Below are 23151 nucleotides of genomic sequence, written 5' to 3' on the forward strand. Positions count from 1 at the left end.
TGTTGTTTATAAGTTACCCGGTCTATGGTATTCTGTTATAGCAGCCCAAATGAACTAAGACAATGGCTGGATGAATAAGTTAGTGAAATGATATAATTTTTACTTCAAAATATAGCCAAGGAACAAAAACATTGCTAATATTTTTATCAGTAAAGACCAAGATAAATAATCCATTTAATGGCTCATTTTCATCACCAAATTCTCTTAGCCACTTATGGTCTTGTTTGCCTTTTTTTAAGATATAAAGTTAGTACCGTAAGTATTTGGCTTTTATGGTCCAATTTACTCTGGAACTATTTCCACTTGATTTCATCAGGAAAAGAACCCAAGTGAAATCAGGAAAATCCAGGCTGCTTGTGTGTGTGTGTGTGTGTGTGTGTGTGTGTGTGTGTGTTGGGGATGGGGGAGTTGGTGGTAGTATAGGACAAAAAGGAAGAAAAGATTTCATTTTAAGAATCACAGATAGCCGAAACCGGTTTGGCTCAGTGGATAGAGCATCAGCCTGCGGACAGAAGGGTCCTGGGTTCGATTCTGGTCAAGGGCATGTACCTTGGTTGCAGGCACATCCCCAGTAGGGGGTATGCAAGAGGCAGCTGATCGATGATTCTCTCTCACCGATGTTTCTAACTCTCTATCCCTCTCTCTTCCTCTCTGTAAAAAATCAATAAAATAAATTTAAAAAAAGAATCACAGATAATTTCGTTGTAGAATTTTGAAAAATACATTAAGTACAAAGAAGGAAATAAAATTATTTTTTCTGAGAGAATGCTGTTATCAGTATCTTGCTTTTTTCACTAAATAGTATAGATGAATGTTTTCTTTTACTAAATATTGTTCTATAACGTGATATAAATGTTTTTTGTATCACAATATATGGAAAGGTGTATCACATTTTGTCAAACAAATTTCTTATTGTTGAACATTTGGGTTATTTTTTATTTTTCCCAATCTTATGAACAATAGGACATTAATATCCTTAAATCTTTGTGTGTGTCTGTGTCTCAGTATTTAAGGTATGTGTATTTTTTAAGGCTTTGACATATAAGGCCATATTGCTTTCTGGAATGGTTGTACCAAGATAGACTCCTGCTGACGATGTATTCAAATTCTTGCTTTGCCCAACGGAGTTTTACTCTTTGTCTGCAATGACATTCTGATTATGATCAGTATTGGTTATTTGACAGTGAACACATTCCTTTCCTAGCTTTAGGAAGGAAGAGATGCTTTTAGACCTGAGTGTAGATATTTTCTAGAATTTACAATTAAAAATCTATCTTGATATTTTGTTTTTTTACAGACCCATAGATACAGAGAACAAGTTGATGATTGCTAAAGAGGATGGAGTGGGGAGGTGGGTAAAAAGCAAAAAAAAAAAAAAAAAAGCAAAAAAAATTTTTTCCCCTCAAAAGCACCCAAGTCTAAGGAAGCTGTAGAGCTGGCTCCATGGCAGTTGCTCTTAATGCCCACAGGGCATTCTGAGCATTTCTGTGTTGACTTCAGAGCTTCATCCTGGGCCTGAATGAGACATTACCCTAGACGAACCTCTGCCACCAGGACCACCATCACGTCTGAACTGAGTCTATCTTGGGCTGTAAATTGCTTGGGAACTTTTCTAGATGTTAAATTTATTTTTGTGGAGGCGGAAATTAGTCATTTGATCACATTTGTGAAATGAGTCACATTAGAATAAAGATCTAGAAGGGTTGAAATTATTCTGCCTAAATTAAATTACAGCAATAATGACTATGTATATTAGCATTTGTAGCTAACACTATCTTTCTTAGTCCCTCTCAGTTCAATCTGGGTTTGACTTTTTTTTTTTTTTTTTTTTTTTTTTTTTTTTTAATGATCTATATTCAAAGTGAGTATGTGTGCGCTCACGTGCATGTGTGTTATTTTGGAAATTTTAAACAAGAGTTCCATATGTTGTTATAGTATACTACTATAGCCAAGTATGAACTCAACATACACACAAATACACTTTACCCATTTAGGGAAAGTACGCTGACTTTCTTTTCTTTGCTTACAAGACTGAAAAGCTGGCAGAATCTTTAATTTGTAACTTGGCAGTATTGTAATTTACAGGCAAGAAAGGCAAGCCAAATTGGGTGAAAATTGCTTTAGAATTTTTTTTACTCTAGACCATGAAAATCATGAAGCTGATTGTGCACATTGGGACGTTTTCAGCTTGATTTTTTACCACATTCACTGGCACTGATAGAGGTAGAACTTTCCAGGAAAGGTGTGTGATGTCCAGGGGCAGATGTGGGGATTTATGCCCATCCTATATGTGCTCTTACTGTTAAAATGGGCTGTTGAAATACTGATTGGGGAAATGTAAAATATGGTTTTATTTGAGCTTCATAAGTCCATCTTAATAATAAATTATATAAACACAGACTCAAGGGTTGGAGGTCAAATTCAAACATGTTTTCAGGCCTGAGCTTTTTCTGTGGGTTCCTGGTCCCTGAGACACAGCAGGAACCTGACAACTCTGAAAACAGGCTTTCTCTTTTGAATGTTGGGGGTTTTGAGTTCATCTTCATAATGAGGGAGGGTTCACGAAGTAATGAAAAGCTATTTCCTTTTAAAAAAAAATTCAGATAGCAGCACAAACATCTGGTAATTTATTTAAATATTCTGGTTCTCGAATTACCCATTCCTTAATATATATTTTACTTATTTTTCCTAAGGGGATAAATTTCCACTTGGTGTTTTTCCCAGTTCAGCTGTGTTAGGCTACTCATTTTAGCATTTAGGTTACTTGGTATTTAAGGACAAGGGTAAGGCCCCAATCACTCAAGCTAAGATTTTCAGGAAGCAGGGGCAGGGGTGGAGGAATCAGGTATTAGAGTCAAAGCCTTTTGCATGTTGAACAAGCTTCATTACATTATAGTTTCATTTTTTATAAATTAGATAAAGAAATAAGTGGCTAATAAAACTCAGTATATCTTTTTAAAAATAACTAAGCAACAATATTTACTCAGTACTCATTCTCTTTCTCCTTCTCAGAACTTAATTCCTCTTTCCAGTTTCAGAAGTCATGAAAATTCTTTCTCCTTTCTCTCCCGCCCCTGCAATATCCCAAATGGTGAACATGTAAGTGTGGTGAAGGGCAGTAGTCAGAATATTCAAGAAGCTAGAATGAGAAAAAAACAGCTTGATTTCTGCACTTGGAAAATAGTTTGTGTTTATTTAGGGATGATTTCAGATCGGGACCGATGTAAAAACTTGGACATACCTAGATCTTTCATATTATCAAATAATGAGACAGTGCAGCATTTATAGCTTTCTTCTGTCTCTTTTTCTGTTTTACTTACCATATCTGTAGTAAGTAAAATAGGTGTGGTTTGAAATGTTCAGGATTGGACTATTTTGGACTAATTGGACTCTATTATCATATATGGCTTTCCAGTTTAAAATAAATTAAAACATGAGAAAAGATATGAGATATATTAATTAGTATGACTATACTAAATAGAATTTAGTCTAGTTGATTTATTAGTAGGCATTTTAAGATATTACAGTGTCTACTGTGAATTTCAATAGGTTATAAACAATTGTCACTATGCAGTATTGGACATGAAAGTGTGGGACTGGGCTTAATGGATACAAATTTAATGTTATAACCTGGCAGTTGCCTATTCGAATATCCTGCTGCAAGTATGAATGCACATTGTTTGCCCGTATTTCATAAAAGTATATTGCAGAACATATTTTAAAAAATTTGAGAGCTATATGAACTGACTAGTTTACTTATCTGTTTAAAAAAAAGTGAAAGTAATTAATTGTGATTTGTGGGTTACTTCCTTTTTCCTAATGATTTAATCTGTTTGCTTAAATAAATGAAGGAATATTATAAATTTGGTCTTCTCCACCTCAAATTTAGGAATATTATGAAGTGACACTATGATACTTGACTGTGGAAAGGTATATATTTGTACCTCCCTAACTGGGTTCTCTCATCAGTGCCTCTTTCTGGTTCAGATAGATTTATCAGCCTTATATCTAGGCCCGGGGAAATAAAAACTGAGATGTTCCGTTGCCTGACATGTATACATAGTCACAATTTGATATACAGCAAATGGCAGTGAATATATGTACAAATCCCTACTAGAAGAGTATGATGCCCTATGAGGAAAAGATAGGTCTAAGTCCCTTTAAGTATGAGGATGTATTGCAACAATTCCCAGAAATAGTTCATTTTTGAGATCCAGAATTATTTATTTGGCTTTGAGGTACACAAAATCAAAACATTAGCAAGAGTGAAAGTGTCTAATACTCTGTTATATCAAACTTATTTGATTAATGAGAGGGTTCAGAGCTATGGACATTTTGGGGTGTGTGTGTGTGTGTGTGTGTGTGTGTGTGTGTGAGGTAGTATGAGAACAGTTCTGGAGGGTCTGATCCCATTGAGAACAACTCCAACTTTATCATCTGACCCTGGTAAACTTTGAGTATCACTTAGCCCAGTACCTGGCTCTTAATAAATGGATTTGCTTTATAACTGCTATAGAAATTGATCCCTCTGCCATGTGGTTGCTTTCTTCCTGGTTCCCTTTTCCATCTATTTGGTCTTTCATCCTTGAACTTGGATCAGAACCTTTGGGGAAGGATGGAAAAAAGCAGAATTGACAATTATCCCAGTGATGTGGATTCTAATTCATTAAGTTTACTTTTTGGGGGAATTGTGCCTGTAGTCATTTTGTGGGAAGGATGTATTTCTTAATGACTAACTCTACCTTAACCTTTTTTTTAGACCCAGGAGGGAATATAAAAAACAATTAGCTAGAAAGGACAAAATCAAGAGAATGAGATTTACACTCAACTCAAGAAATATATTTGCATATCAAATAAATGACAGTCATGCTGGATGTCTCAGAATCTTTAGCTATCATAACCAGTAAAGAAAGTGAAAACAGATGTTTTCATTTAAGCTTTCAATTGTGTTACTACTAAAATAAAAACAAGTATCCTTCTAAGTCCAACCTAATAATTTCTCTAAATAAAATCCTCAGAAAGGCCAATGGCATTCTGAGAGTGGAACTTAATATTTTAATAGTTCACTATGATGCTACATGCAAAGTTTGTCCATTTGCCATTTTGTTGTACATTTCTTAAAATGCTATTTTTATTGTGGTTTCAGTGATTCTCACCAAAACACTGCAGCATTGTGTCATGGAAAAACATTGAGTTGGTGGAATCAGTTCTCATCTGAATTCTTCCACTAATGAAAAGACTTGAGCTTTTGGAAAACCACATTAGCTATTTGGACCTCAGTTCATCAACTGTGTTGATCTGCTAAGTTAGGTCTCTCTCTCTCTCTCTCTTTTTTTTAAAATCTAACTTTTTAAGTCTTTAGTAGAACATGCACATCATAGTTAAAAAGATACTTATCTATAGAAATTTATCATTTCAAGCTTTAGAATAATACTGCTTTGCTTTTAAAGTGAATGTCAATGTTGGCAGATGTGTAAGTCTTAGATTAGAAAAGCAAATACCAGACTTCCGGTCAAGATGGCAGTGAAGGTAAATATACTACTCATCTCCCTAAACCACATAAAATTTAAAACTAAACAACAGAACAATCATTATTCAAAACTTCCTGAAATTGAGCTGCCTGGAGTCCTACAGCTAAGGAATTAAAGAAGCCATTTTGGGCCTGGTGGTGGGAGGGGTGGAGATGCAGAACAGTCTCACATGCACCTGTGGTGTGCAAAAATCAGGAGGTTTCCCTGATGTCAGCTGCAGAGGTTTCCCGTGAAGAGCAGGGGGTCCCAACCCCACACCAGTCCCCACAGCCCAGGGTTCTTGTGCCAAAAAGAGAAGTCCCCATAAATTCTGGCTGTAAAAACGAGTGGGGTTATGAGGGAGACAGAGGGCTTCTGGAGTGCAGTTCTAAAAGGACCCATACATGGATTTACCTGGACTTACTCCCTCTGAGCTCCAGCATTGGGGCAGCAGCTGAAAAGGCACCAGAGACACATGGGAAGAAATGGAATTATCAGGACAAGAACTGTGGTGGTGGGGAATGAGGATAGCTTTCTGCCAAACAAAAATGTTTGTAGAGGCCCTTGTTCTTTTATGAAACATCCCCCTCCCCCAACAGGGCAGATAGGCAGACACCAAATCTGTATCTCCATCAACCTGGCTCACACTGTTCAGCCCTGCTGATTCCATGAGACCACACCCCACCCAATTTTTCAGCCCACCCAAGCTGTTTCCAGTGACTTTTCCATAGGAATAGCCTGTTTTTGCTCATGCTTCAGATTCAAACAAGCAGCAGCTAGTCTCAGTGAGCCCTGTACCTCTCACTGAGTGATTCCAGGCTTGGTACTAGCAGCAACCAGCCTTGGTTCACAGATTGGCCTCACCAGGGCACCTCCAAGTCCAGTACAAGTAGCAGCCATCTGCAGATCACTTTATGGCTCATGCCACGTGGTCCCAGGCTGAGCACAAGTGAACTTGTAGGCCCCAGAGCCAGCACACTCACTGGACAGCTTTAGACCAATCAAAGCACCACCACCCAACCACTTCCACAAGTGACACACTCAAGGGTCAGACTCAGCAGGCACCAGAGCTCTGCTGAAGTAAGTCCTGCTTTGTTCCTTCCTTCTGCTTACTGGGCCCCTGCACAGCTGATCTTCCAAGGGAGTTGGGGGGTGATGGTTGGTTGTTATAGCCAGTTCTTGCAGCTGATTGTCCTGGGGGTAAATCCCTCCCATTGACACACCAATAGCAATCAAGGCTCAACTGAAAGAAGAGGGTGTAAGAGCAACAAGAAAAGCCAAAAGTAAGCAGAAGGAAGTAACTAATAAAGATGAGAGCAGAAATAAACAACATGGAGACCAAAAAACAAAAATAAAAAACAAAAGATCAATAAAACCAAGAGCTGGTTCTTTGAAAGGATTGATGAAAACTCTAGCCATGCTCACCAAGAAACAGAGAGGAGCCAAATAAACAAAATCAGAAATAAAAGAGATGGAAAACCTTTTCCATTCCTTCATCCTCAGTCTGTGTGTGTCTTTTTTTCTGAAATGGGTTTCTTGTAGACAACAGATATATGGGTCTTATTTTCTTATCCAATCCATTACCCGATGCCTTTTGATTGGGGCATTTAACCCACTTACATTTAAAGTTATTATTGATAGGTACTTATTTGTCATCATTTTTATTCTCTACCCCTGTGTTCTTTCTTCGCTTCTTATTTCTTTTTTATTTTTACAGTAGACCCTTTAGCATTTTTTGCATTGCTCCTTTAGTGGTGATAAATTCCCTTAGTCCTTTTTTGTCTGTGAAGCTCCTGATTTCACTTCAATTTTGATTGTTAGACTTGCTGGGTAAAGTATTCTTGGATTCAGACCCTTCTTTTGCATGACTTTGTATATTTAATCCCATTCCCTTCTGGCCTGATGAGTTTCTGTTGAGAAATCAGTTGCTAGTCTGATGGGGGTTCCTTTATATGTAACTTTCTGTCTCTCTCTGGCTGCTTTTAAGATTCTTACTTTGTCGTTGGTGTTTGCCAATTTAATTATAATATGCCTTGGCGTCAGTCTTTTGGGATTCATTTTGCTTGGGACTCTGGGATAGGGGTGTTGAACTCAATCAGAGAAGAGGCCAAAATCTAAAAGCCAGCCTAAATTGCAGGCCGAATGGTTTACTGAACAGTCATAAACTGACAATGTTAACCAGAAATGTGAATTTAAAATGAGTGGAACAATCTTTTCCTTAACAGTGCTGTTAACCAACTCACATGCTATCAAGCAAAACAGTAATATTGGTATCAAGCAAAACAGTAATATTGGAATGTACCTAAAATGCTCATTGTTTTGTTTTCTGGCTAGATGTCTGACACCATTTTCCCCGGATCAATGAGTCAATGTTCGGTTTTATTTCTTGGGCTGTAGCAACCCGCAAAACAGCATGGAGGTTGTCATCGGTAATGCGTGATCTGTGCTTGTTTTTGTTCAGATTCATTATTGAAAACATCTGTTCACAAAGATAGGTGCTCCCGAACATGGATAGAATACGGGCAGCATGAAGTCGGAGCTCTGGCATTGAGTCAGGGGGCAGTAGAGGGTAGAAGTCCTCAATTTCAACATCCTGAAACCTTGATTTCAGGCCACTGTCAGACTGAAGCTCGATTATCTCCATCTGAAGGTGATGGGGCACATTGTTGACATCAACTGTAAAAGGATTGGCAAAGATGTCAAAGCCTGAGTGCTGTGTTCTAAAGTCAGAGAGGCGCCGCTCAAATTCACTTAGTAAACGGCTAACTTTGGTAGCCAGCTGACTGCAAGGAAAAGTACCAGAAATAGTGGTTGAGATACTCAAACAAACGGGAAAGTGGGCAAGATTGTCCTGTTCCAGTTGGGACTTCCATAGTTGAAGTTTACGCTGGAATGCTGTGATCATGTCAGACATCTTCGTGATGACTTGTTTGCGTCCCTGCAGCTTCAGATTCAGTTGGGCGAGATGCTCGCATATGTCACACATCATAGCAAAATCACATAGGCAGGCGGGATCCGACAGTTCAGGCAAGGGCTTTCCTTTACTTTCCATGAAAAGAGCAATTTGTTCTCTGAGCTCAAAAAATCTTTTGAGGACTGCGCTCTTGCTCAGCCATCTTACTTCTGTGTGGTATGGCACGTCTCCATGCTCTGCACCCACCTCCTGTAAAAACTGCTGGAACTGGCGATGATTCAGGCCATGTGCCCCTATAAAGTTAATAGTTTTAATGACTGTGGTCATTATGTCATTCATGTCCAGAACTTTTCCACACATAGCCTCTTGGTGGATAATGCAATGATAAGTAATCAAGGGTGTGTGGCAGTGACTTTTTTGCATTCTTTCCTTCATTAGTCCAACCAAGCCTTTCTTTTCTCCGCACATTGAAGGTGCGCCATTGGTAGTTAGCCCCACCAACTTTTCCCAGGGTAATTTAAAATTATTTATAGATTTCTCCACAGCCTCAAATATATCTCTACCAGTCGTCGTCCCATGCATGGCAGCTACATCCAAAAGTTCCTCAGTGACAGAGAGGTCGGTCTTCGTAGCACGTATAAAGATGGACAGCTGCGCTGTATCAGTGTTGTCTGTGCTTTCATCGATAGCAAGTGAAAAAGCGAGATAACTGCATGCCTGTTCGGCCAGCTGTGATGATAGATTTCCTGAGAGTTCTTGAACTCTATCTGCAATGGTGTTTCTTGACAAACTGACATTTTGAAAACTATGTATCTGGTCTGGGCATATTTGCTCACACACTTTTAGCATGCACTGCTTCAAAAAGGCACCCTCTGAAAAACACCTTGAAGTACGGGCAATTTCTTCAGCCACTATAAAGCTTGCTTTCACTGCAGCATCATTTTTCGCTGTAGCCTTTGTAAACATTTGCTGCTGTGATTGTAGTTTGCCTTTTAGTTCTTTAACAATTTTATGCTTTTCTTCCAAAGTATATTTGCCATACTTAACATTATGTTTGGTGTCAAAATGACGACGTATATTGTACTCTTTCATCACCGACACTGTCTCATAACACAATATACACACTGGTTTGCCCTCTCTAAGCACAAACATGTATTCATTTTCCCATTTGTCATTAAATTGTCTGCCTTCACCGTCAACTTTTCTTTTCCTGGACATTTTGGGATCAATATTGGCAGTAAAAGATGTAGTTTATTGGAAATCTGCGTTAGAAGGAAAAAGTTGAAAACTGCACAGGGATAGCTTGATTTGGCAGATGGAGTGGAGAAAAAAAAGTCAGTCAATAAATGCCTGGATGGGTACAGATAGCAGATTCTGTTGTGATTTTTATGCCTGCACTTTATGCCAGGAACTGGCAGCTTCTGCTGTGTATTTTTTATGCCCGCACACTCACTCTCTCCTCTGCTCTGCCACCCGCACAACCACATCGGATGCCGGACTATAGGTCACGCCTCCTGAATCTCGCGTGACTTGTTATCTATGCGCATGCGTAATAGATAGCAAGTACGGCGGCGAGATCACAAGCCTCCTATGTTACCGCGCGTCATTGTGATGGAACGCAGCGGAGTGCAGTGATGACAGCGCGGTGCGGGCCACATTGCAAGGCCTGGCGGGCTGGATTTGGCCCGCGGGCCTTGTGTTTGACATGTGTGCTCTGGGAGCTTCTTGTATTTGTGGTTTTTTTCTTCTCTATCTCAGGAAAGTTTTCTGTCATTATTTCTTGAAATAGTTTTTCTATGCCTTCCTCAGTTTCCTTCCCTTCTGGAACCCCTATTATTCTTTCTCTCTTTTTTTTTTTTTTTCAACGACTTGTGCTTCATTTTTATTTATTTATTTATTTTTATTTTTAAATATATTTTATTGATTTTTTACAGAGAGGAAGAGAGAGGGATAGAGAGCTAGAAACATTGATGAGAAGAAACATCGACCAGCTGCCTCTTGCTCACCCCCTACCGGGGATGTGCCCGCAACCAATGTACATGCCCTTGACTGGAATCGAACCTGGGGCCTTTCAGTCCGCAGGCCGACGCTCTAGCCACTGAGCCAAACCAGTTTCGGCTGGAACTCTATTATTCTAATATTGTTTTGTTTTGTATTGTCCCAAAGTTCCCTTAGGCTCTCCTCCTGCCTTTTAATTTTTTTTTTTCTAGAAGCTGTTCTAATTGGTTATTTTTTCCCATCTTGTCTTCTAGCTCACTGATGCGGTCCTCTGCTTCTTCTAGTCTACTCTTGATGCTTTCTATTGAGTTCTTTACAGTAGCGATGTCATTTTTCATTTCTTCTTGGTTCTTACTCATATTGTCGGATTTGTCTTCCATTCTTTTCAGCCACCTTATCACCATTTCTCTGAATTCTTGGTCTGATAGGTTGCTTGCTCTAATTCGTTTACTTCCTTTTCTGGTGATGCCTGCTTTTTCTTACATATGGGGGCTGTTTCTTTGTCTCCCCATAGTCTCTCTTCTCAGGATGTCTGGTTATGTAGTTCTCTCCTTTCTGTGGTGGAATGGAGAACTCCTTTGAGTCCAAGCATTCGCACTACATGGGACCGGTGTTCTGGGACTCACAACTGCTAGGCGGCCGCCACAGCTGTGGATATTCAGGCCTAGATCCACTTTTCTTTTCTTTTTTTTTTCTTTTTTTTTTTTTTTTAAATATGTTTTATTGATTTTGTACAGAGAGGAAGTGAGAGAGATAGAGAGTTAGAAACATCGATGAGAGAGAGTCATCGATCAGCTGCCTCTTGCACATCCCCCACTGGGGATATGCCCGCAACCAAGGTACATGCCCTTGACCGGAATCGAACCCGGGTCCCTTCAGTCCCCAAGCCGACGCTCTATCCATTGAGCCAAACCAGTCTCGGCCCACTTTTCTTTTCAAGATGGCAAGATTTCCCTGCCCAAGCCCGTAGCTCCAGGAAGGGACCCAGCCACTGTGGATGCTTCCCTGTCAGGGGAACCCCATCCAGCAGTCCCCCACCTTCTTCTAGAGTTCACCTATCCCTTAGCTTGCTAACAGACACTTCCAGCATGACCCTCAGCTGCTCTCTCTTTCTGCTTTGGGACCAGGCTCAGAACCCGTCTGTCTATTCTTCTGCCATTTTCTCCATGGTCTCCTCATTTTGTCTGCTTGTTTGGATTTGTGACTATGTATTAGGTACATGTGCTATGCCCCTCAATCTCTATTGCAGGGCAATGTCAAATGTTGTTTCTGACTAAATCAGGCAAAGTTTCAAAACCTCCAGAGACTACCTTTATCTACAGACTGATATAATTTTGTCTTGAATTGCCCTCAGGCAAGCATCCACAGGTGTGGCAAGAATTTTTTCAACAGGGTGGAGGCTAATTATAGTCTCTTAATGGGCCTGAGCAACTCTGCACTGTGGGACAAGATATTTTCCATTAGGGTGAATCAACTGTCTTCCACCTAGGCAAGGTTGCCTATATAGCAAATGTCTGCTTGAGAAATATAACTGCTGCAGGATGAGGGAATGACTCAGTTCAGGAAACTGTGGTGCCTGCCTTCTGAGTTCTAACCCTAGAGCTCCTGATCCTGGATTCTGCTCACACAGCTTAAGTTCACATTGCCCTCCCTCTGCTGGAGCACAAGGTGGTGGCTACACAAGGAATTTTGTGCATTGGCCCTTTAAGAGATGCCTGAATTTCTAGCCATCTCTCCCTGGCAGATAGCATCCCTGCTGCTTTTCACAGCCAGATGTTATGTGGGTACCCTTTGCAGTTCTGGTGCTCTCTTCTGGGAGACCCAGTGTGAGGATTAGACACCAGAGTTCTCAGTGGCAACCCCCCACAGCTGAGATATCTCTCTGGAACTTCAGTTGCTGTGGGAGCTGGGCCAGCCCTTTTGTGCTTCTGCCCCGCCTACTAGCCTCTATGCAGACTCCCTTTTTTTGATCCTCGGTTATCAGGGTTCTCTTTTAGTTGTAATTTTGATGTGGTTATGGGGGGCGTGTGTACCCACATTTACCTACACTATCATTGTGGTTTGCAACAATAAATCAGTTTTATAAAGCAGAAAATTAAACTTTCTCTTCACACATTGCCAACTCTCTCTTGATCACCTTTACTGGAGGTAACTCCATTTAAAGCTTGGGAAATATTTTTACAGTTATTTTTTTAAAAGTAAGTATGTAAATATATATGCATGACTATGTGTGAGAGAGTTTTTCCTTTAAAAAAAGTCATTTCACTCATGCACTTTACAGTTTGTGATTTTTCAGGCAGCATTATGGAGTGGGTATCTTCTTTTTTTAAAAAAAACATTTTCCTGGAGAAACCAAGATGGTGGCATAAGGTATACACGTACGCACTGCCTCTCACAACCACACCAAGACTACAACTAAAAGACAAAATATCTATCACCCAGAATCACGGGAAAGCTGGCTGAGTAGAGGCTCTACAACTAAAAGAAAAGAGAAAAGAGCATTAAGACTGCCTAGGATGTGCACAAGCATGGAAAAGCAGAGGTATGGAGGTACACACATCAGGCTGGTGGCTGGCGACTGGGTGCGCTGTTTGTTTTTAAATCTGAAGGGAGATACCAGCTCTTAACTGCTCTGAACTCCAGTTTCTGGCAAGACTCTGGGGACCCAGACTCCTACAGGGAGAAGCTGATTGCCATCGGGTGGGAAATTGAGGGTGGCTTTCTTGCAGAAGTGTATGCAGGAATCATTGTTTACTGCACTGAGGAGCAGTATGCAGGAACTCGGGAATATGGGAACATGGAAACACAAAGATGGCTGACTGGCAGCCATCGCTGTTTGCCACACCCTAGTGATTCCGAGACCTCGCCCCGCCAAATTTACAAATCCACCCAAACTGTGCACAGTAGCTTTTGCATATGAATCTCAGCTTAACCTAACAAACTGCAGCTCTGGTCAGACAGCTCCAAAACTTCCAAACCCCAAGCAAAGAGGAGAAATCTGCAGATCTCCCAATAGCTCCTGCTGTGTAGCCTCAGAAGTAGCTCTCCTGCACCTTCTTGGAGATCCAGGAGCCAGTATACCTAATGGTCAGTGTGAGATGACTCCAGATTTTAACTCCTCACATCCATAAGTGACACACTCAAGAGGCAGACTTAGTGAGCACCAAAGCTCCACTGAAACAAGTCCTGCCTCAGAAGGGTGTCTCCAAGCACAGCAGTTCTTCCATTATAGACACAATGGTTCCTCACAGCCAATTGGCCTGGAGGTCAATTCCTCGCAGTGTACCAACAGCAATCGAGGCTTAACTGCAACATGACTGTGCATACAGCCCACAAAGGGGTGCACCAAGAGTGTCCATCTCAGGGGATTGGGGAGGCTGAACCACTGGTCCCTATAGGTCACCTACCACACAAAGCCACTCCATCAACACAGGGAAGCACCCAAAATGTGGAAACAAAGAAACATCTCGTGAATAAAATGGAGGAAAGCAAACTACTGTACATAGAATTCAAAACCACAGTTAAAAGGTTACTCAAGAATCTTCTAGAAACCTCTCAGAAACTTAGTGAGACCTTCAAGGATCTTAATGAGAATGCCAAAAAAATGGAAAAGGACCAGTCATAAATTAAGCATATACTGTCTGAAATAAAGACCAAAGGATCCCAAGAATCAAACCAAAGATTTGAAATATGAGGAAACAAAAACCACCCAACCAGAAAAGCAAAAAGAAAAAAGAATCCAAAAATATGAAGATAGCCTCTGGGACAACTTTAAGCATATCGACATCCAAATTATGAAGGTGTCAGAAGAGAGAGAGAGGAAGATATTGAAAACCTATTAGAAGAAATAATGACAGAAAACTTTCCCTACCTGGTGAAACAAATAGACTTACAAGTTCAGGAAGTGCACAGAATCCCTCCAAAAAAGGAATCCAAAGAGTACCACACCAAGGCATATCATAATTAAAATGCCAAGGGCAAAAGACAAAGAGAGAATCTTGAAAGCATCAAGAGAAAAACAGTTAATTACCTATGAGGGAGTACCCATAGACTGTCAGCTGATTTCTCAACAGAAACTATGCAGGCCAGGAGGGAGTGGCAAGAAATATTCAAAGTGATGAGCAACAAGAACCTACAACCAAGATTACCAAGAAAAGCTATCATTTATTTTATTTTTAATTTTATTATTATTTAAAAATATTTTATTGAGTTTTTACAGAGAGGAAGAGAGAGGGATAGAGAGTTAGAAACATTTATGGGAGAGAATCATCGATCAGCTGCCTCTTCTACACCCCCCACTGGGGATGTGCCCACAACCAAGGTACATGCCCTTGACCAGAATCAAACCCGGGACCCTTCAGTTTGCAGGCTGATGCTCTATCCACTGAGCCAAACTGGTTTCTGCCAGAAAAGCTATCATTTAGAATTGAAGGTCAGATAAAGAGCTTCACAGATAAGAAAAACCTAGGGGAGAGGATCCAAGATGGCTGCTCAGGTAGACACCTAACCGCAGCAGCACACAACAATTTCAATGGAATACAACTAAAATGTAGGGTGGACATTGCCCAGAGCTACAGGTAGTCGACTGACTGAAAATTCTACAACAAGAAGGAAAGAGAAAACCAAAAGGAAAATCAGAGGAGCTGAAAAAGCCTAAGGTACGGAGACATGCTTGCGCAGGCACCCGCGCGCACAGAAAGGACGCAGCCAGAGAGGAGGAGAAGGCTGGGTGCCTGCCTGGTGTTCCCTAGCAGGAAGGAAATAAAACCCCCAGCCTGGGCTGAACCCCAGAACAGGCAGCGCTGAACCCCAGTTCTGGGCCAGACCCTGGGGACCTAGGCTCGGGCAGGGGGAGATGGGGCTGTGAGGAGGAATCCCAGGGGAGCAGCGAAAAGCGGAGCCCCCAGAGTCCCGCACATTGCGCGCAGAGGACGGATTGTTGACTCTGATGCTAGTTGCCCTGGTGGGAAGAAACAAAACCTCCGGTGGTGCTGAGCCCCAGTCCCAACTGCTCTGAACCCCAGTTCTAGGCCCATTCCTGGGGACCCAGGCTCAAGCAGAGGGAGACGGGGCTGTGAGGTGGAATCCTGGGAGAGCGGCGAAAGGCCGAGCCCCGAGTCGCGCACATTGCGCGCAGGGAAGGAATGTTGACTCTGATGCTGGATTGCCCTGGTGGGAAGGAAACAGGAGCTCCGGCCGTGCTGGGCCCCAGTTTTGACTGCTCTGAACCCCAGTCCTAGGCCAGACCCTGAGGACCCAGGCTCAGGCAGGGGGAGACAGGGCTGTGAGGCGGAATCCCAGAGGAGAGGCGAAAAGCGGAGCCCCCGGAGTCGCGCACATTGCGCGCAGAGGACAGTCTGTTGACTCTGATGCTAGACTCCCCTAGTGGGAAGGAGAAAAAAAGCTCCAGACTGGGAGGAACGCGACGAGGAGCAGGAGCCCCTGCCGGACACCGGCCAACCAGGCGCCAGCAAGGAGCAGGGTGACGGGGCCCCTTGGGGGTGGGGGGTGGGGTGCCCCTGGGCCTTCGACCACTGAGCACGGGCCACGGAGCCGAGGCCGGGGGCTGCTTCGTGGGCAGTGCCGACCCCGGCAACAGGCTGAAGCCACGCAGGAGCCCGCGGAGAACAAAGGGGCACCACAGGCCAACCTGCTGAGCTTCCAGGACAAGGAGGAAGAAACCGAAGAAGTTTTCAATGTGAAGAAATCAAGTGAGAGCAAAAGATAGTAAAATTACTCAAGAAAGAATACAAAGAGGATCTTGAAAAATTGAAGACTGTCAGAACTCAACTCAGCAGCCAACATTGCAACATGCGTTTTTCTTTCTTTTCTTTTCTTTTCTTTTCTTTTTTTTTTTTTTTTTTAAAAGAAGGACAGAATGTTGGAACGGCGGCGGCCAGGCCTAGAGTGGCCAGGCACAAGGCAGTGGCAGCCGGACCTGGAGCAGCAACAGCCAGGCCCCAGAGCAACAGCAGCCAGAACCAGAGCATCAACAGCCAGACCTGGGGCAGTGGCAGCCAGGCCTGAGGCGGAGGTGGCCAAGCCCAGGGTGGCCAGTCCAGGAGCACCCAGGCCCGGAGTGGCCGGGCCCGGAGAAGCCGGGCCCAGAGCAGCCGGGTCAGGAGCAGCCAGGCCCAGAACAGCAGTAGCCAAGCCCAGAGAATCCAGGCCGGGAGCTGCCAGGCCCCGAGCGGCCAGTCCCGGAGCAGCTGGGCCCAGAGCAGCTGGGTCGGGAGCAGCCAGGCCCAGAGCAGCAGCAACCAAGCCCGGAGCAGCCAGGTCAGGAGCTTCCAGGCCCGGAGCGGCTGGGCCCAGAGCAGCCAGACACAGAGCAGCCAGATCGGGTGTGGCCAGGCCTGGAGCAGCAGCTGCCAGGCTGGAAGCGGCCAGGCCTGGAGCGCCGGGCCCGGAGCCGCCGGGCCCAGAGCAGCCGGGTTGGGTGCGGCCAGGCCCGGAGCAGCAGCTGCCAGGCCGGAAGCGGCCAGGCCTGGAGCAGCTGGTTGTGGAACGGACCAGAGCAACAGAGGCCAGGCCCGGAGCAGCCAGGCCTGGAACAGCTCGCTCCTTGCCTGCCTCCACCCCAAGGCTGCCTCTCAGACATGGCTGGAAACTTTTGGGGGAACTTGAGGGTCTGCTGTATCAAATGAGGAAGGCTTAGATCTGGATGTGTTGAGTTAGTATAGCGCTGGGGTGTTGATCTGTGAGTGTCTTGTGTGGGGCCTGGATAAGGTTGGTTGATCTATTTGGAAATGTCTTTTGTGTGAAGTGTATCCTTGGGCATGTGGAGGTATTATTGATTTGAGAAAATGGTAAGTAACTGATTTACTATCTGAAAAATTTAAAGTTCTGAAAGTTTAAGGTCTCTTGCCAAAAAGAGGTTTTAAAGCTCACACCTTAATTTCAAAGGAGAAAGGGGAAGACAAACCCTTCCCACCCAGAACAGGTAATCCAATTCCAACCAGCAGCTATCTTTAAACAATGTGTCCATTTACACTTGAATGGCTACACCTTTTGATAGCCTAAGGGCAAGTTTACATGTAAACAAGTTTGCTTCTCAATTCCCAGGGCAGAAAAAAAACAAGGTTTAAAATTATTAGATTTTAAAATTTATTCTTAGAAGTGTAAAAGTTTATTAATTAAACAACAACAACAACAACAACAACAACAAAAGGAGATTGAAACACCTGATGAACAATAGTAGCTGTTCATTGTAGTAGAGTCGGCAATATGGGAGGGGAGTGGACTGACAGTTCTCAGGGAAAGGGGCAGTGGTGGAGGGAGGAAGAGACTGAACATAAACTGTGCACCTATGGATGAGGACAATGGGGGTTGGGGAGGGGGCGGAGGGTGGGGTGGGAACCTGGTGGAAGGGGGAAGAAAAGAGGAACCTTTGTAATAATGTGAACAATAAAGATTGATTAAAAAAAAAAAAAAAAGAAAAACCTAAAGGAGTTCATAATCACCAAACCAGGATTATATGAAATGCTGAAAGGAATTCTTTAAGAAGAGGAAGAATTTACCAAACATTCAAGGAAAAACTAAAACCTATCCTCCTTAGACTATTCCTAAAAATTCAAGAGGAAGAAACATTTCCAAATGCCTTCTATGAAGCCAGCATCACCCTAATAACAAAACCAGATAAAGACAACTCAATGAAAGAGAATTACAGGCCAATATCCCTCATGAACATAGATGCCAAAATCCTCAACAAAATTCTAGCAAATCAGCTCCAGCAGAACATCACAAAGATCATACACCATGACCAAGTAGGATTTATTACAGGAATGCAAGGATGGTACAATATCTGCAAATAAATAAACGTGATACATCACATAAACAAATTGAAAGATAAAAATCATATAGTCATATCAATTGATGCAGAAAAAGCATTTTATAAAATCCAACACCCTTTCCTGATAAAAACTCTCAACAAGGTGGGAGTACAAGGATCATACCTCAACATAATAAAAGCTATATATGATAAACCCACAACCAACATCATACATACTCAATGGGCAAAAACTAAAACTATTCCCTCTAAGAACAGGAACAGTGTGAGGGATGCCCACTCTCGCCACTCCTGTTTGACATAGTACTGGAAGTACTAGTCATTGCAATTAGACAAGAAGAGGAAATAAAAGGCTTTCAAATTGGAAAAGAAGTAAAGTTATCCCTATTTGCAGACGACATGATATTGTACATAAAAAACCCAAAAGACTCCATTAAAAAACTAATTGACTTAATAAATGAATTTGGCAATGTAGCAGGATACAAAATTAACGCCAAGAAATCCATGGCATTTCTATACACCAACAGTGAAATTACAGAAACAGAGACTAAAAAAGCAATTCCATTTACCATCGTACCAAAAAAATTAAGATACCTAGGAATAAATTTAACTAAAGAAGTTAAGGACCTATTTGCGGAAAACTACATGACACTGAGAAAAGAGATAGAGGAAGATGTAAACAGATGAAAGAACATACTATGTTCATGGATTGGTAGAATCAACATCATCAAAATGTCCATACTTCCCAAAGCAATCTATAGGTTCAACGCACTCCCCATTAAAATACCAACAGCATACTTCACTGACCTAGAAAGAACTCTCCAAAAGTTCATTTGGAACAATAAAAGACCCCGAATAGCCACAGCAATCCTGAGAAAGAAGAGTAAGGTAGGAGGGATCTCAATACCAGACTTCAAGCTATATTACAAAGCCACTGTTCTCAAAACAGCCTGGTACTGGCACAAGAACAGACATATAGATCAATGGAATAGAATTGAGAACCCAGATATCAACCCAAATCAATATGCTCAATTAATATTTGACAAAGGAGGCACGAATATACAATGGAGCCAAGACAGTCTCTTCAATAAATGGTGTTGGGAAAATTGGACAGACACATGCAAAAGAATGAAACTAGATCACCAACTTACACCATTCACCAAAATAAACTCAAAATGGATACAGGACTTAAACATCAGACGGGAAACCATAAAAATACTAGAAGCATCCACAGGCAGCAAAATCTCAGACGTATGCCAAAAGAACTTCTTCACTGATACTGCCCCTAGAGCAATGGAAGCTAAAGAGAAAATAAACAAATGGGACTACATCAAAATAAAAAGCTTTTTTACAGCAAAAGAAACCATCAACAAAACAACAAGAAGGCCTACGGTGTGGGAGAATATATTTGCAAATAATACCACTGATAAAGGTTTAATCTCCAACATTTACAGACAGCTTATACAACTAAATAAAAGGAAGATGGATGATCCAATTAAAAAATGGTCAATGGACCTAAATAGAATATTTTCAAAAGAAGACAGAAGGAAGGCCAAAAGGCACATGAAAACATGCTCAAAGTCACTAATTATCCGAGAGATGCAAATCAAAACAACAATGCGGTACCATCTCACACCTGTCAGAATGGCCAACATCAACAAATCAACAAACGACAAGTGTTGGCGAGGTTGCAGAGAAAAAGGAACCCTCTGCACTGTTGGTGGGAATGTAGATTGGTGCAACCAATGTGGAGAACAGTGTGGAGTTTCCTCAAAAAACTGAAAATGGAACTCCCATTTGACCCAGTTATCCCACTCCTAGGAATATATCCCAAGAAACTAGAAACACCAATCAGAAAGGACATATGCACCCCTATGTTCATAGCAGCACAATCTACAATAGCTAGAATTTGGAAACAGCCTAGGTGCCCGTCAGCAGATGATTGGATCCAAAAACCATGGTACATCTACAGAATGGAATACTATGCTGCCATAAAAAAGAAGGAATTCTCATCATTTGCAGCAACCTGGTTGGAATTGGAGATCATCATGCTGAGTGAAGTAAGCCAGTCAATGAAAGAGAAACACCACATGACCTCACTCATTTATGAATAATAAAGAACATTATAAACTGATGAACCAAAAGATAGATATAGAGACAGTAAAGCAACAAGTAGACTGTCAAATTACAGCAGGTAGGGTAGGGAGATCTGGGGGAGATAATATATCAGCCAAAGGACTTGTATACATGCATATAAGTACAACCAATGGACACAAAACTCTGCGGAGGGAGGGTATGTATGGGAGGGGGGGCAATGTTAAAATATGTACACAGATAATAATTTAATAAAAAAATAAAAAAAAGAAGAGGAAGAAGAAGAAAAAGGTAAAGATAAAAATTGTGAACAACCAAGTGACAACAAATACATATCTATCAATAAGTGAATCTAAAAATCAAGTGAATAAAAAATTTGATGAAAAGAATAAACTGGTGAATATTATAGAACCAGGGACATAGAAAGGAAGTAGACTGACAATTCTGTGGGGGGAACAGGGTGTGAGGAGTGTGGGAAGAGACTGGACAAAAATCTTACACCTATGGATGAAGACAGTGGTGGTGGGGATCAGGTGGAGGGGAGCTTTGGGGTGAAAAAAGAGGAGCATCTGTAATAATCTGAACAATAAAGATTTATTTAAAAATATTTTCATTTTCATTGAATTTATTGGGGTGACACTGGTTAACAAAATTATAATGGTGTCATGTGTTCATTTATACAACATATCATCTGTACATTGTATTGTGTGTTCTCCACCCATGTGGTGGATGTTTTCTAAGTAGTGTATCCAGCCAGAATTGTCTGACTATAGTGGCTACATGGTGATACCTGTCTGTCTTTTTTAAAAAAATCCTCATGTGAGGGTATGTTTTAAAAAATTTTACTTTAGAGACAAAATTAGGGGAAAGAAAGAAACATCAATTGCTTGCCTCCCTTACGTGCTCCATGTGTGGGACTACACTTCAACCAACTGAGCACTGGCCAGAGCTGAGTGTATCTTTGACCGTTTCACATCAAGGCTGAGTTCTTGGATGTAAATGACTAGTCAAGTGCTATATACATGTGACTTTTGGTATGTATTGCCAGTTTTCCTACAGCAAGCTCATCCTGGTTTACATTCCTTCAAGCCTTGTGCGAAAAGCTCTCTCTTCTTCTCAACTCTGATCTGGTCAAAATTTAAGACACAATTTTCATCATCGCTGTATCAATTTTTGCCTCAATTTTAGTTCAGGACATTCCTTTCAAAGTATAGGGAAAAAAAGTAATTCAGATACTCTGGAGCCTTGATCATCTTTGATTCTTCTTGTGAGACTTTGTAAAGGATTCTTGGGAATTTTAAGTTCAACTATACTATATTTCTATTTTTATTTAATATACTAAACTCAGATTAATAATTTATATATTCCTTTAAAATTTGAAACTGGCTGGCTTAGATTTTTTTCTATTAAAATATAGAGTCCTTTGGAAATAATAACCTATTAAAAGACCTTCACATTTATATTCTAGTAACTAGAGTCTAGTATGATTGAGCTTCTAAAAGTCCTTGTTAGTGGGTTGGGTTAAAGAGCTCAAGATTGGTGGATAGGGCCCCATATCCAAGGGCAAGAGTAATTGTTGGAGAAAGAAAAGGGGACTAAATGGAGGTTCAGTGTAATGACTGGCAGTTTAAATACACTGGAGTTTAAAATGACCAAGATTTAATACTTTATTTTAAGCATAAATAGTAAAGTAATAATATTTTATCTGCATTGAATAACACATTTTAGCACTTTGATTTTAGTGAACTGTGATGATTAAGAGTTAGCTACAATTTTACTCAATCATTAAAGTCCTGTGTTACATTTCAGTTGAATGTCTTCCTGATCTCTATATTTTGTGACTCTGAAGATACACTATTGTTATTACTAAGCCTTCTTTCTAGGAAACAGAGCTCATGAATAGGCAATGTTTTGAAACATAGCCAACACCGTTTTAATATAGCACTCTGCTTTGGGGGTTAAGTTTAGGACAGCGGAATGCAGCAATAACTACCGTGTTTCCCCGAAAATAAAACATCCTCCGAAAATAAGACCTACTTACAGGTTTCCTTCTGAGTGAAATATAAGGCATCCCCCGAAAATAAGGCCCCCCCAGGCTCTGTCTCAGAATGAAAATTAATTTACCATAAACTGGTCGCTAGGGCTGCCCTGACTAGCGTCTAGCAACCAGTGACATTATGTGGAGTCCTGACATCACTGCTGTGTGGAGGCGGAGCAGAGGTCTGAGTGAGTGGTGAGCGCGGGGCGGGAGAGAGGAGGAGACTTTCGCAGAAGTCTGTAGAAGAACAGGAGGATTAGAGCGGACGGGGACACAGCGAAGGTGGTGAGTGCTGGTCTGTCTTTGGTGACACTACCTGATGCTCGCAGCCGCCCTCATGATGACTGAAGGTTCTCAGTCAGTGGCAGACCCTGCTCCAGCCCAGATCCAGGACCCAGCAAGCCCAGTGACAGTCCCCAGGCAGGCCCCAGGGGGTAAATGTCTGATAAAGGGGTGGGGGGCATGTCTGCTGAAGGTGTTCAGTGGCATAGGGGTGGGAGTGGGGGATCACTTAAAATGACACAGGGGGGACCAGAGGGGGCAATCAAAATGACACAGGAGGATCAAAGGGGTAATCCCCCTTCTGATTTTCCTGTGCCATTTTGATTTCCCCCTCTGATCCTCCCTGTGTCATTTTAAGTGATCCCCCTCCCCCCACCTTGATACCCCAATTCCTTTTTTTACCCCTAGAAATGAGCGCAAAAAGAAAAAGCTACTCCCGTGGAGTACAAGAAAGGAATCGTGAAAGACTCTTGGGGCCAAAATTTTACTGCTTTCTGCAAAGAGATGTTGAGTATCCGATTGGTCC

The sequence above is a fragment of the Pipistrellus hanaki genome (assembly GCF_964339955.1).
Source record: "Pipistrellus hanaki genome assembly, chromosome: 3".
Lineage (NCBI taxonomy): Eukaryota > Metazoa > Chordata > Mammalia > Chiroptera > Vespertilionidae > Pipistrellus > Pipistrellus hanaki.